We start from the raw sequence: 9861 nt of genomic DNA, 5'->3' as shown, positions 1-9861 counted from the left end.
TACTTACTTTTATGAGCAATTCCCCCATTCCCATTTACAATTCTGCAATTTACTTTCAGTCATTTACTTTCAGTTCTTTAATTCTAGCATTTACTTTTTCTGCCATTTACCTTCCCGCCATTTTATTTTCTGCAATTCTCAACTCAAATTCTGGATTTGCTTAACTAGAACATTCCTCTGATTAAAGTTGCTTGATCAATCAATCCCTTTGGGATTCGACCTCACTCTGTTGTGAGTTTTTACTTGACGACAAATTCGGTACACTTGCTGAAGGAAATTTGTTATGAGACAAGTTTTCCGTGCATCAAGTTTATGGCGCCGTTGCCGGGGATTGATTGTGCATCAACAATGATTAAATTGGAGGATAACTAGATTGAGCATTTTATTTTTGTTTGATTTAATTTTCTGTTTGAGTCATTTACTTTCTATTTTAGTTAATTTTTTTTCCTTCCCCCTACTTTTTCTTTGTTATTTACCATTCATTTCACTAACCCACTAACTATTTGATAGATTGCATCACTCACACTAACAGTAATTCTGACAGATATACTTTCTGCACCTATTCTCTTTGCTTGTACTTGTTGGTTGTATGACAGGGAGAAGAAGTGGGGCTTCAACTTCCTTTGATTCTAAACCTGAGAGAACCTTCCTTAGACTAAGAAGGGAGGCAGGAGAAAAACGTGTAGTTGGTGCTGAAGAAGAAGAGGAACACTTTGAGAAATACTTTGAACCAAACATGGAAGAAAACATGGAAAACCATCGTGAAGACGAAGCTCACAACCATGGCGGAAGAGGACGAGCAAATCATGCTGGGGAGGATAGAAGAGTTTTAGGCTCTTACATCAATCCAAACCCAGGAAATTGTGGAAGTAGCATTCAAAAGCCAACCATCCATGCCAACAATTTTGAACTAAAACCACAGCTCATCACCCTTGTTCAGAACAACTGTTCGTTCGGAGGAAGTGTCCAAGAAGACCCCAATCAACATCTAACCACCTTCCTGAGAATATGTGACACAGTAAAGTCTAATGGTGTTCATCCTGACGCCTATAGACTGCTCTTATTTCCATTCTTACTCAAGGATAAGGCAGCCAAGTGGCTGGAGTCTTTCCCAAAGGAGAGCTTGACAACTTGGGAAGATGTGGTGAACAAATTCTTAGCAAGATTTTACCCCCATCAACGAATCAATAGGCTGAGAGCTGAGGTCCAAACTTTCAGGCAACAAGATGGTGAGACTCTATATGAAGCATGGGAGAGGTTTAAAGACCTAACAAGGAGGTGCCCACCAGATATGTTCAATAAATAGGTGCAGCTGCACATTTTCTATGAAGGGCTCTCTTATGAGTCAAAGAAGGCCATAGACCATTCATCCGGAGAATCTTTGAACAAGAAGAAGACCATTGAGGAGGCCATAGATGTCATTGAAACTGTAGCAGAGAATGACTACTTCTATGCTTCCGAAAGAGGGAACACAAGAGGAGTAATGGAGCTAAATAATGTAGATGCTCTGCTGGCCCAAAACAAGCTCATTACCCAGCAGCTGGCTGACCTCACCAAGAAGATGGAGAGGAACCAAGTAGCAGCAATCTCCACTTCATCAACAAACCAAGAAGGAGTGAGTGAAGAAACAGAGGGCAGTCAGGAGCAAGCCAACTACATTGGGAATTCACCTAGGCAAAATCATGATCCATACTCCAAGACCTACAACCCTGGATGGAGGAATCACCCAAACTTTGGGTGGGGAAATCAACAAGACCAAAGCCGTGATCAAAGACGCCAAAATCCCAACAATGCAAGCCACCAACATTTCACATCTAGACCATATCAACACCCCAATAACAACACCTCTCCACATCCACATCAAAACCAAAATAACTTACCTCATCCTTCCACCTCTAATCATGATCTACAATCATTTGATTACAGACTCTCAAGGATTGAGAATCTACTTGAAGGCATAGGCAAGGAGATTCAAGACAACAAGGTGTTCAAGGAGGAAGTGCGAGCCAGTTTCAAGAACCAGGGAGACACAATCAAGAGGTTAGAATCTCAAGTGGGGTATCTCTCTGAGCAAATTCCCAAACCCACAGATGGATTCCCAAGTGACACAGAGAAGAATCCGAGAGGTGAAACAAAGAAAGTAAGATGGGAAGATTGTAAGATGGTCACTATAAGTGATAAGGAGACTGAGGACAAGCCAAGCAAGCTGTCAGAACAACCTGAAGATACCTCAGTAGAGAAGAAGGAAAAAGATCATCAAGAACCAGAAATCTCACAACAAGAGCTATTGAGACTCTATGCACCTTTTTCCCAACTGCTCAATGGTGCTGTGGAGAAGAGAATATACTCAAGGTTTCTAGATTTGTTTGCATCTCTGCATGTCAACATACCATTCATCAAGACTATTCAACAAATACCCGCATACATCAAGTATAAGAAGGAGCTGCTTCCCAGGAAAAGCTCACTCAAGGGAGGCCAAACTATAGTGATGAACAAGGAGTACAGTGCCCTCATTCAACCACAGTTGCCTACGAAAAGAAAAGATCCAGGGAGTTTTCATGTCCCCTGTGCCATAGGAGAAACAATGTTTGATAAAGCACTCTGCGATTTGGGAGCAAGCATCAACTTAATGCCCTTATCCCTGGTGAAGAGGCTGAAGATCAATGAGATAATGCCCACAGATGTAGTCATAAGGCTGGCAGACAAAACTCAAAAACAAGCAATAGGAGTGGTGGAAAACGTATTGGTAAAGGTTGGGAAGTACTTTCTTCCCACAGACTTTGTCATCTTAGACATGGAAGAGAGTCACACTCACCCAATCATATTGGGAAGACCATTCCTAGCTACAGCCAGAGCACTCATAGATGTGGAGCGAGGGGAGCTAATATTGAGGATCCATGATGAACGACTCAGCTTTAATGTTTTCAAACTCTCACAAGAAGCAGACCAAGAAAACAAAGAACCAAGCAAAGATCATAATGAGATGCTGACAGAGGAAGCAAGCACTGAAGCACAACCAGCCCATCTGGGAAAGCCCTTGGTTGATGAACAAGGAAATAAGCAGTTGTCACAACTCAAGGAAATGCTGGAGGAACCTAAACCACCAGAGACATGTGAAGACAACAACAAAATTTCCTTAGAAGAAGAAGTCACCAAGAGCAAGGCAACATCAAAAGGGACAAAGAAGAAGGTACCAAGGGGGTGGAGGAACAAGAAGATCCCTACGGAAGACTTCTCTCCATGAGATAAAGTGATCTCAGCTTACTTCCCAGATATCCCCCCTAATCTCCCCACTGTACCATCTCAGTTACCTAAGGTCTTCACTATCAACAGAGTTCTCTCCTTGGAACATGTAGAGATCATTGATACAACCAATGGATATAAGTCCAAGGCAAGAGGGGAGAACTTGAAGCATTATCAACCTCCCTGATGAAGGAGAAACGTCAAGCTAGTGACGCTAAAGAAGCGCTTCATGGGAGGCAACCCATGTTTTATGAGCTTTTACTAGTGAATAAGTCAATATTCATGAATTCCAACCCAAACTTGACAAACACTTGGTGAAATCCTTATATTGTAGTATATAGTGAAGAACAAGTTTGGTGTTCAAAGCGTGCCAAGAAAGCATGAATGCAACTGAGAGCATGCTAGTCTTGGAGCTTTGAACAGAACTTTTCATCACAGTACTCCAAACTAAGTTTGGTGTCACCCCATGGTGCCACCAATGTGCATATAAGGATACATAGTTAGTTAGTTAGTTGGAGTTCATGAATAAACAAAATCTTTTCTTTTTTTTATTATTCTAGCCGAAAAGTTTAAATTGTTTTTTTTTATGATGATTAATTCTTCCTTTTCTTCTTTTATCTTTTTAGGAAAAGGAGAGGAACATTGAAGGAGATTGATTGGACAACTAAATGAGAAGGGTTCGGCCACTTCATGAAGAGGGACTATACACTTGTCTCAAGAAGGAATGCATTGGAAAATGTTGCCATGCAACATTAAAGAAAGGAGACTCTTGAAGACCGAATCAATATCTCTCATAAAATGATGATCCTTGTCCTTTCCCCATGCACAACCCCAACGGTCCATCAAGCAACAATTCCCTCAATCCACACCCTCCATTCACTCACAATCTCCATATATAAGTGAGTCCTAGTGCACACTTACCCCTCACACTCAAATTCCTACTCTCCACTTCACACTTTCAGCGTCTAAAACCTCTTCATCACACCTCATCCTAACCAACCAAATTCTTCATCCATCCTTACCTTCAAATCCCCTCACACAGCAACTCAAATTCATGGCATCATCAAGCTCCAAGAGGCAAAAAAGGAAGGAACCAATGGAGAGCATTCCTTTCAATGAGAAGAGATTCAAAACTGCCTTCCATGAATGAGAATTTGAGCGGATCAAGCTCAAAAAGATATTGCCCGAGTTAACCTTCCAATTCAATGAAGATGAATGCCCACAAATTCGGGAGAAAATTGAAAAAAGAGGGTGGCAAAGGCTCACTAATCCAGAGGGGAAGATCAATGGAAACCTCATCAAAGAGTTCTACGCAAATGTGGTGAGAGAAGACAAAACCAGGGCCCCAACCTTCAAAAGTTATGTAAGAGGAAAGGAGGTGGACTTCAGCCCAAATGCTATAACAAGAGCTCTTCACCTGAAATCACCATATTTTGATGAGCCCAGTTATCATGCAAGGATAAGTAAAAGCCAAGACAATGATGAGCTCACTGAGATCGTGACTGATATCTGTGTTATAGCAGCTGACTGGGAGAGGTATGGAGATGGGAGACCCCGGTTCATCAAAAGGGGAGACCTTAGCCCGGAAGCCAAGGGGTGGTTTGAACTCGTGAGGAGGTCTATCCTCCCGGCTGCAAATAATTCAGAGGTCAATATTAATCGAGCAACTATGGTACATTGCCTAGTACAAGGTGGAGAAATCAATGTGCATGAACTTATAGCTGAAGGAATTCAAGATTCAGCTGAGAAGCTTGAATCAGGTGCCAAACTTTGGTACCCCAGCACCATTTTCAGATTATGCAAAGAGGCCAAGGTGGTCTTTGAGGATAGCAATCCAGACTGGGTGAACCCTGGGAGGCTGATGACAATCCAGCATATGGTCTATACTACACCTGCTCAGCAACAAAGAAGGCCACAAATAGGGAAACTAAAAGCAAAAGAAGGAGCTCACCAAGAGGAGTCTCATCAGGAAGAATATCAACAAGAAGAGCATCCTTACCCAGCCGACTTGAATATGAATCACCTTCTAAAAGCCATTGAAGATTTGGGGATGAGACATATGGAAGGACAAGAGCAAATACTAAACCTTCAGTCCAACTGGATGAGACAACAAGAAGAGTGGCAGAAATAACAAATGGAGCAGCAAATACTAAACTACATAGGGAGGAGTTCAACGTAAACACTCAAGCCAAGTTGAACTACATGTCCAGTAATATACATCATCTACACTATGCCATCCCTACTTATGATGAGGTCCAAAAAGATTTTATAGAACAAGAAGAGAGGAAGGTGAAACAACAGAAGGAAACACTCAAGAAGAAGATGGAAGATGGTGGTTTCTGGAAGAAGCTGATTGGAAAAAGCAAAGGGAGTGGGAGTATGAGCACTCAAGAGGGATACAAGGAGGACAAGCAAGGAGGAGAGCATGGGCAACCACATGAGTAAAAGGTGGTGGAGTCCCTTCTTTAGTCCATCTTTTTCTATGCTTTGAATAAGGAAGATCTTGTATGAAATAGAACATGCTTCCATAATAGTTTGAACTTTTTCTTTATTTCTATCTTTTAAGTTTTGAGTTGAAGAGGTCTATGCTTGTTGGTCTTTATGTCACTGCACCCTTACTTTGCTTACTTGTATGTTTGTCCCTTTAAATCAAATGAAAAGAGAATGAGTGTTTTTAAAGACCAGAGAGGAGTTCATACTATGGAATAAATTCATGAGTTTATGGTATAGTCATAAGTTAGCTAAGTTGGTTCAACCATAAGGTGGGAGGACAACTATCTGTCATGAATACTATGCTTGAGACACACCCCATGAGACTAGCTAAATAAGAAGATCTTAATAAGAAAAAGGGAAAGAACAATCAAAGTTGAGGAATAAAAGAAAAAGAACAAGAAATAAGGCTAGGCACCAATGGTCTTTAATCTTGAGGCGTGTCTGTGGTGCTCCTGTGTGAGGGATCTACTTGGATGAATAAGCTCTTAGGGGTGCCTTATCACTTGGTAACTTGGGTTAACTAACTCGGGATTATCAGCTGAAAGTCCACTATCAAGAATAACCCTCAATACAGAGCATTTAGTAACCCAAAGAGGTGCTGAACACCAAGGTCTCAAGAAAAGAAAATAAATAAACTATGTGCTTGTGGTGTGTATGTATGGGGGAGAGACTTGAGCAAGTAAGTCCTTAGGGGTGCTTCAACACCTAGCACCTTGAACCAACTGGTTCGGGAGTGTTGGCTGAAAGCTTATTTTAAAGAGTTGCCCCCTTACAAAGCACTTAGCTTAAGAACAAAAATAAGCCCTGAAATAACAACAAAATGATCAATGAATAAAAGTCTCATGGGATGCAATCACAGTGAGTATTCTAGGACATGATAAAGGTCTGAAAGCCAGGAATGAACCTAAGTTGCTATGCATGAAACCACCATAAAACCAGGGACATGACTTCCACAAGAATGACTCATTTCTCTTGGCATTCCATTCATCATTCTCTTGTTCCAGTACTTGCTTAGGGATAAGCAAGCTTTAAGTTTGGTGTTGTGTTGCCAGGGCATTTTGGCCAGTTTCACTGACCTTTTCTTTACTGTTTTTAGGGTAATTTCATGCATTTCCTTAGGAAATAAGCTAGTTTTGGGTAGATATTCACTTACATCTTGATTCAAGCATACATTGTGAATTTTACATGATTTCATGAGGATTTTGCATGAATTTAAGGACAAATTGGATGTTGCATTTCCCATGACTTGGACTAGAACTTTGATGCACTTTATTGCTTGATTTCAGGACGAAGGAAGCAAAGAAGAACCACATTAGTGGCTATGTTAGTTACACTAACGTTAACACTAATGTGGAATGGGAGTAACTTGCAAAGTTAATGAGAAAAGTAATTGCCAATAACGCTCTCGAAGCCATCATTGCCCACGTTAAGAGTCACGTTAACTAAGTTAACGTGAACTCTAACGTGGAAGAAAGGAAATGGAGCCAACGTTAGTGACACTTAACATTATCACTAATAATTGGACCAAGCTCATAAGTGGCCACGTTAGTTGCCACGTTAACTTAGTTAACGTGGCCTCTAACGTTAAGAAGTAAAGGGGAAGCTGATAAACCAATATTTTATGGTTTATATTTTGTTTAATTATGTGGTTTTATCATGATCCTTACCTACTTATTCATTAAATTAGCATGCATATTAGATTTCTTTCCGGAATTTATTACATGTTTGAAAACTGCTTCCTAGAGACTTTAATTATTTAATTTTAATTCTCTTTTATTCCATTCGATGCCGTGATCTGTGTGTTAAGTGTTTCAGATTTTATAGGGCATGAATGAGTTGGAGATTGGGAAGGAAGCTAGCAAAAATGGAAGAAACACAAGAATTTGAGGAGATAACCAGCGAGAAGTGACGCGGTCGCATGGCTCACGCGACTGCGCGAAGGAGAGCAAATCGCAGCGACGCGGCCGCATGGCTCACGCGGCCGCGCGGATTGGAAAGCCCAAGCGACGCGGTAGCGTGGACGACGCGAACGCGTGGCGAGGAAAAGGGCAAGTGACGCGTCCGCATGGATGACTCGATCGCGTGACATGTGCGATCTGCATAATCTGCAGAATTTGCTGGAGGTAATTTTGGACCCTATTTCGACCCAGTTCTCGGCCCAGAACAGCAGACTAGAGTCAGAGAATATGCAGAAACAAACAACACATTCTTCAGAGATAGTTTTAGATCTAGTTTTACTCTCTTAGGTTTTTCTCTCTAGGTTTTAGAATTTTTAATTTTCAATTGATCTTAGCATTGGAACATTGAGAAGATTTATTTTCATCATCAAGACTTCGTCATTCTAGTTCGTTTTCTTAACTTGGTTTCATTCTTCCATGTTCTTTGTTTTGTTCAATTTTGTTATTTGAATACTTTTATGATTAATTAATGCAAGGATTATTTCTTTTTAATTCAATTTCAATTCCAATAATCATGTCTTCTTTTAATTCCCTTTCATGTGCTATGGATTTATTATTTACAATGCGTGAGTAGTTTCTTTACTTGATGGGGAGTTGATTAAAAGGAACTCTTGAGTTGGAAGGATTGAAGGAAAAATTTGTAATTGGGTTAAATGTTGGATTGCTATCCTGTCACCAACGCCAATCCCTTTGAACTAAGTGGGTTGCAACTTGTGAACAGATCTGGCATTCCAACTTATTTGACTTTCCCTTACCTAATAAAGGATAACCAAACAGAACAACCATTAATTATAAATTAATCTTACAATCACTCCATCAACAATAGAAATTCCAACCAATCAACTCCCAGTCAAGGCTTTTACTCATATTAATTAAATTTCCTCAATTTAAATTCCAATTTACTTAACTCAACTTCTTTGAACATCTGATTAATAAGATAGCACACTTTTCTGTAACTCGTTGGGAGACGACCTGGGGCTTAAAACTCCCAGTAATTTTTAATTCAAACTCTCTGTGACATACTTCTAAATTGATAGGCAGATTTTTGGTGAGTTAAGAACTATACTTGCAACGTAACCATTTTAATAATTTTTAATTCACCAGCTTCTGTGTCTCATCAATTTTTTGCGCCGCTGCCGGGGAGTTACAATAGAGTGCTAATTTTATTGATTAGAATTTATTTATTTGCATTTTATTTTATTTTGCTACTACAAGCTGCATGTTTCTTCCGTCAAATGACGCGTTCACTTCCTGATCCACGCTTGCTAATATGCGATCCTGAAATTGAAAGGATAATTTCACGAATAAGGCGAGAACAGCGTCGGTTAGCCCGCTCTGAGGGCGGATCTGAAAGTGAATCTGAAGAAGAAACCAGCCCCCGTTCTACTGATTTGGTTGTTTTACGTGCAGAAAACATGGCAGCTAGGAGAGTTACCATCCAGGAGGAAGGAGCCCCTGATTTTACAATGCAACCATTTCAAGCGCATCATCCAGCGGTAGCTACAGATTTTGAAATAAAAACCGCACTGCTAAATTTGATGCCCAAGTTTCATGGCCTACCTGCTCAAGAGCCTATCAAGCACTTGAGAGATTTCCAGGCAACCTGTTCTACTGTCAAGCGTGATGGCACTGATGAAACTTCAATTCTGCTGAAAGCTTTTCCATTTTCTCTTGAGGAAAAAGCAAGAGAGTGGTACTACACTCAACCTCTAGCAAATGTATCCAGCTGGGATACACTCAGAAAGGAGTTTCTGGAAAAATTCTTTCCATCTGAAGTTACTGATAAACTGAGGAAGGATATCTCCACAATTGTTCAGGATGACAATGAGACTCTCTTTGAATACTGGGAGCGCTTCAATAATCTTCTGGAAGCATGCCCCCATCACATGATTGACAAGATCGTGCTACTCAGCTATATTACACAGGGTATGAGGCCTCAAGATAAGACCACACTGGAAAGTGCCAGCAATAGGTCTATGAAGAAGTACAAGACCACTGATGAAGCTTGGCAATTGATCAGTGATTTAGCTGAATCCACTAGGAACCACAGACAGAAGCAAGGCCATTCAAAAGCTGTGACAGAAGTATCTTCTAGCAGAGAGACTGCTGCTCTGACTCAAAGCATTTGTGAAATGACCAACTTGCTGAAGCAAATGCAGTTGAATCA

General features: G+C 40.6%; 2 non-coding genes across 2 annotated transcripts; both read right to left on the bottom strand.

The window, feature by feature from the left end:
- Nucleotides 1–1189: 1189 nt before the first annotated feature.
- LOC112774288 (small nucleolar RNA R71) lies at nucleotides 1190–1296 on the bottom strand. The gene has a single exon (XR_003188783.1). It is a non-coding gene; the product is annotated as a small nucleolar RNA R71 (small nucleolar RNA).
- Nucleotides 1297–9478: 8182 nt separating this feature from the next.
- LOC112774164 (small nucleolar RNA R71) lies at nucleotides 9479–9586 on the bottom strand. Its single transcript, XR_003188664.1, has one exon. It is a non-coding gene; the product is annotated as a small nucleolar RNA R71 (small nucleolar RNA).
- Nucleotides 9587–9861: the final 275 nt, after the last annotated feature.

This window comes from Arachis hypogaea, chromosome 18 (genome assembly GCF_003086295.3).
Source record: "Arachis hypogaea cultivar Tifrunner chromosome 18, arahy.Tifrunner.gnm2.J5K5, whole genome shotgun sequence".
NCBI lineage: Eukaryota > Viridiplantae > Streptophyta > Magnoliopsida > Fabales > Fabaceae > Arachis > Arachis hypogaea.
This window is presented reverse-complemented; position numbering and strand designations above follow the sequence as displayed.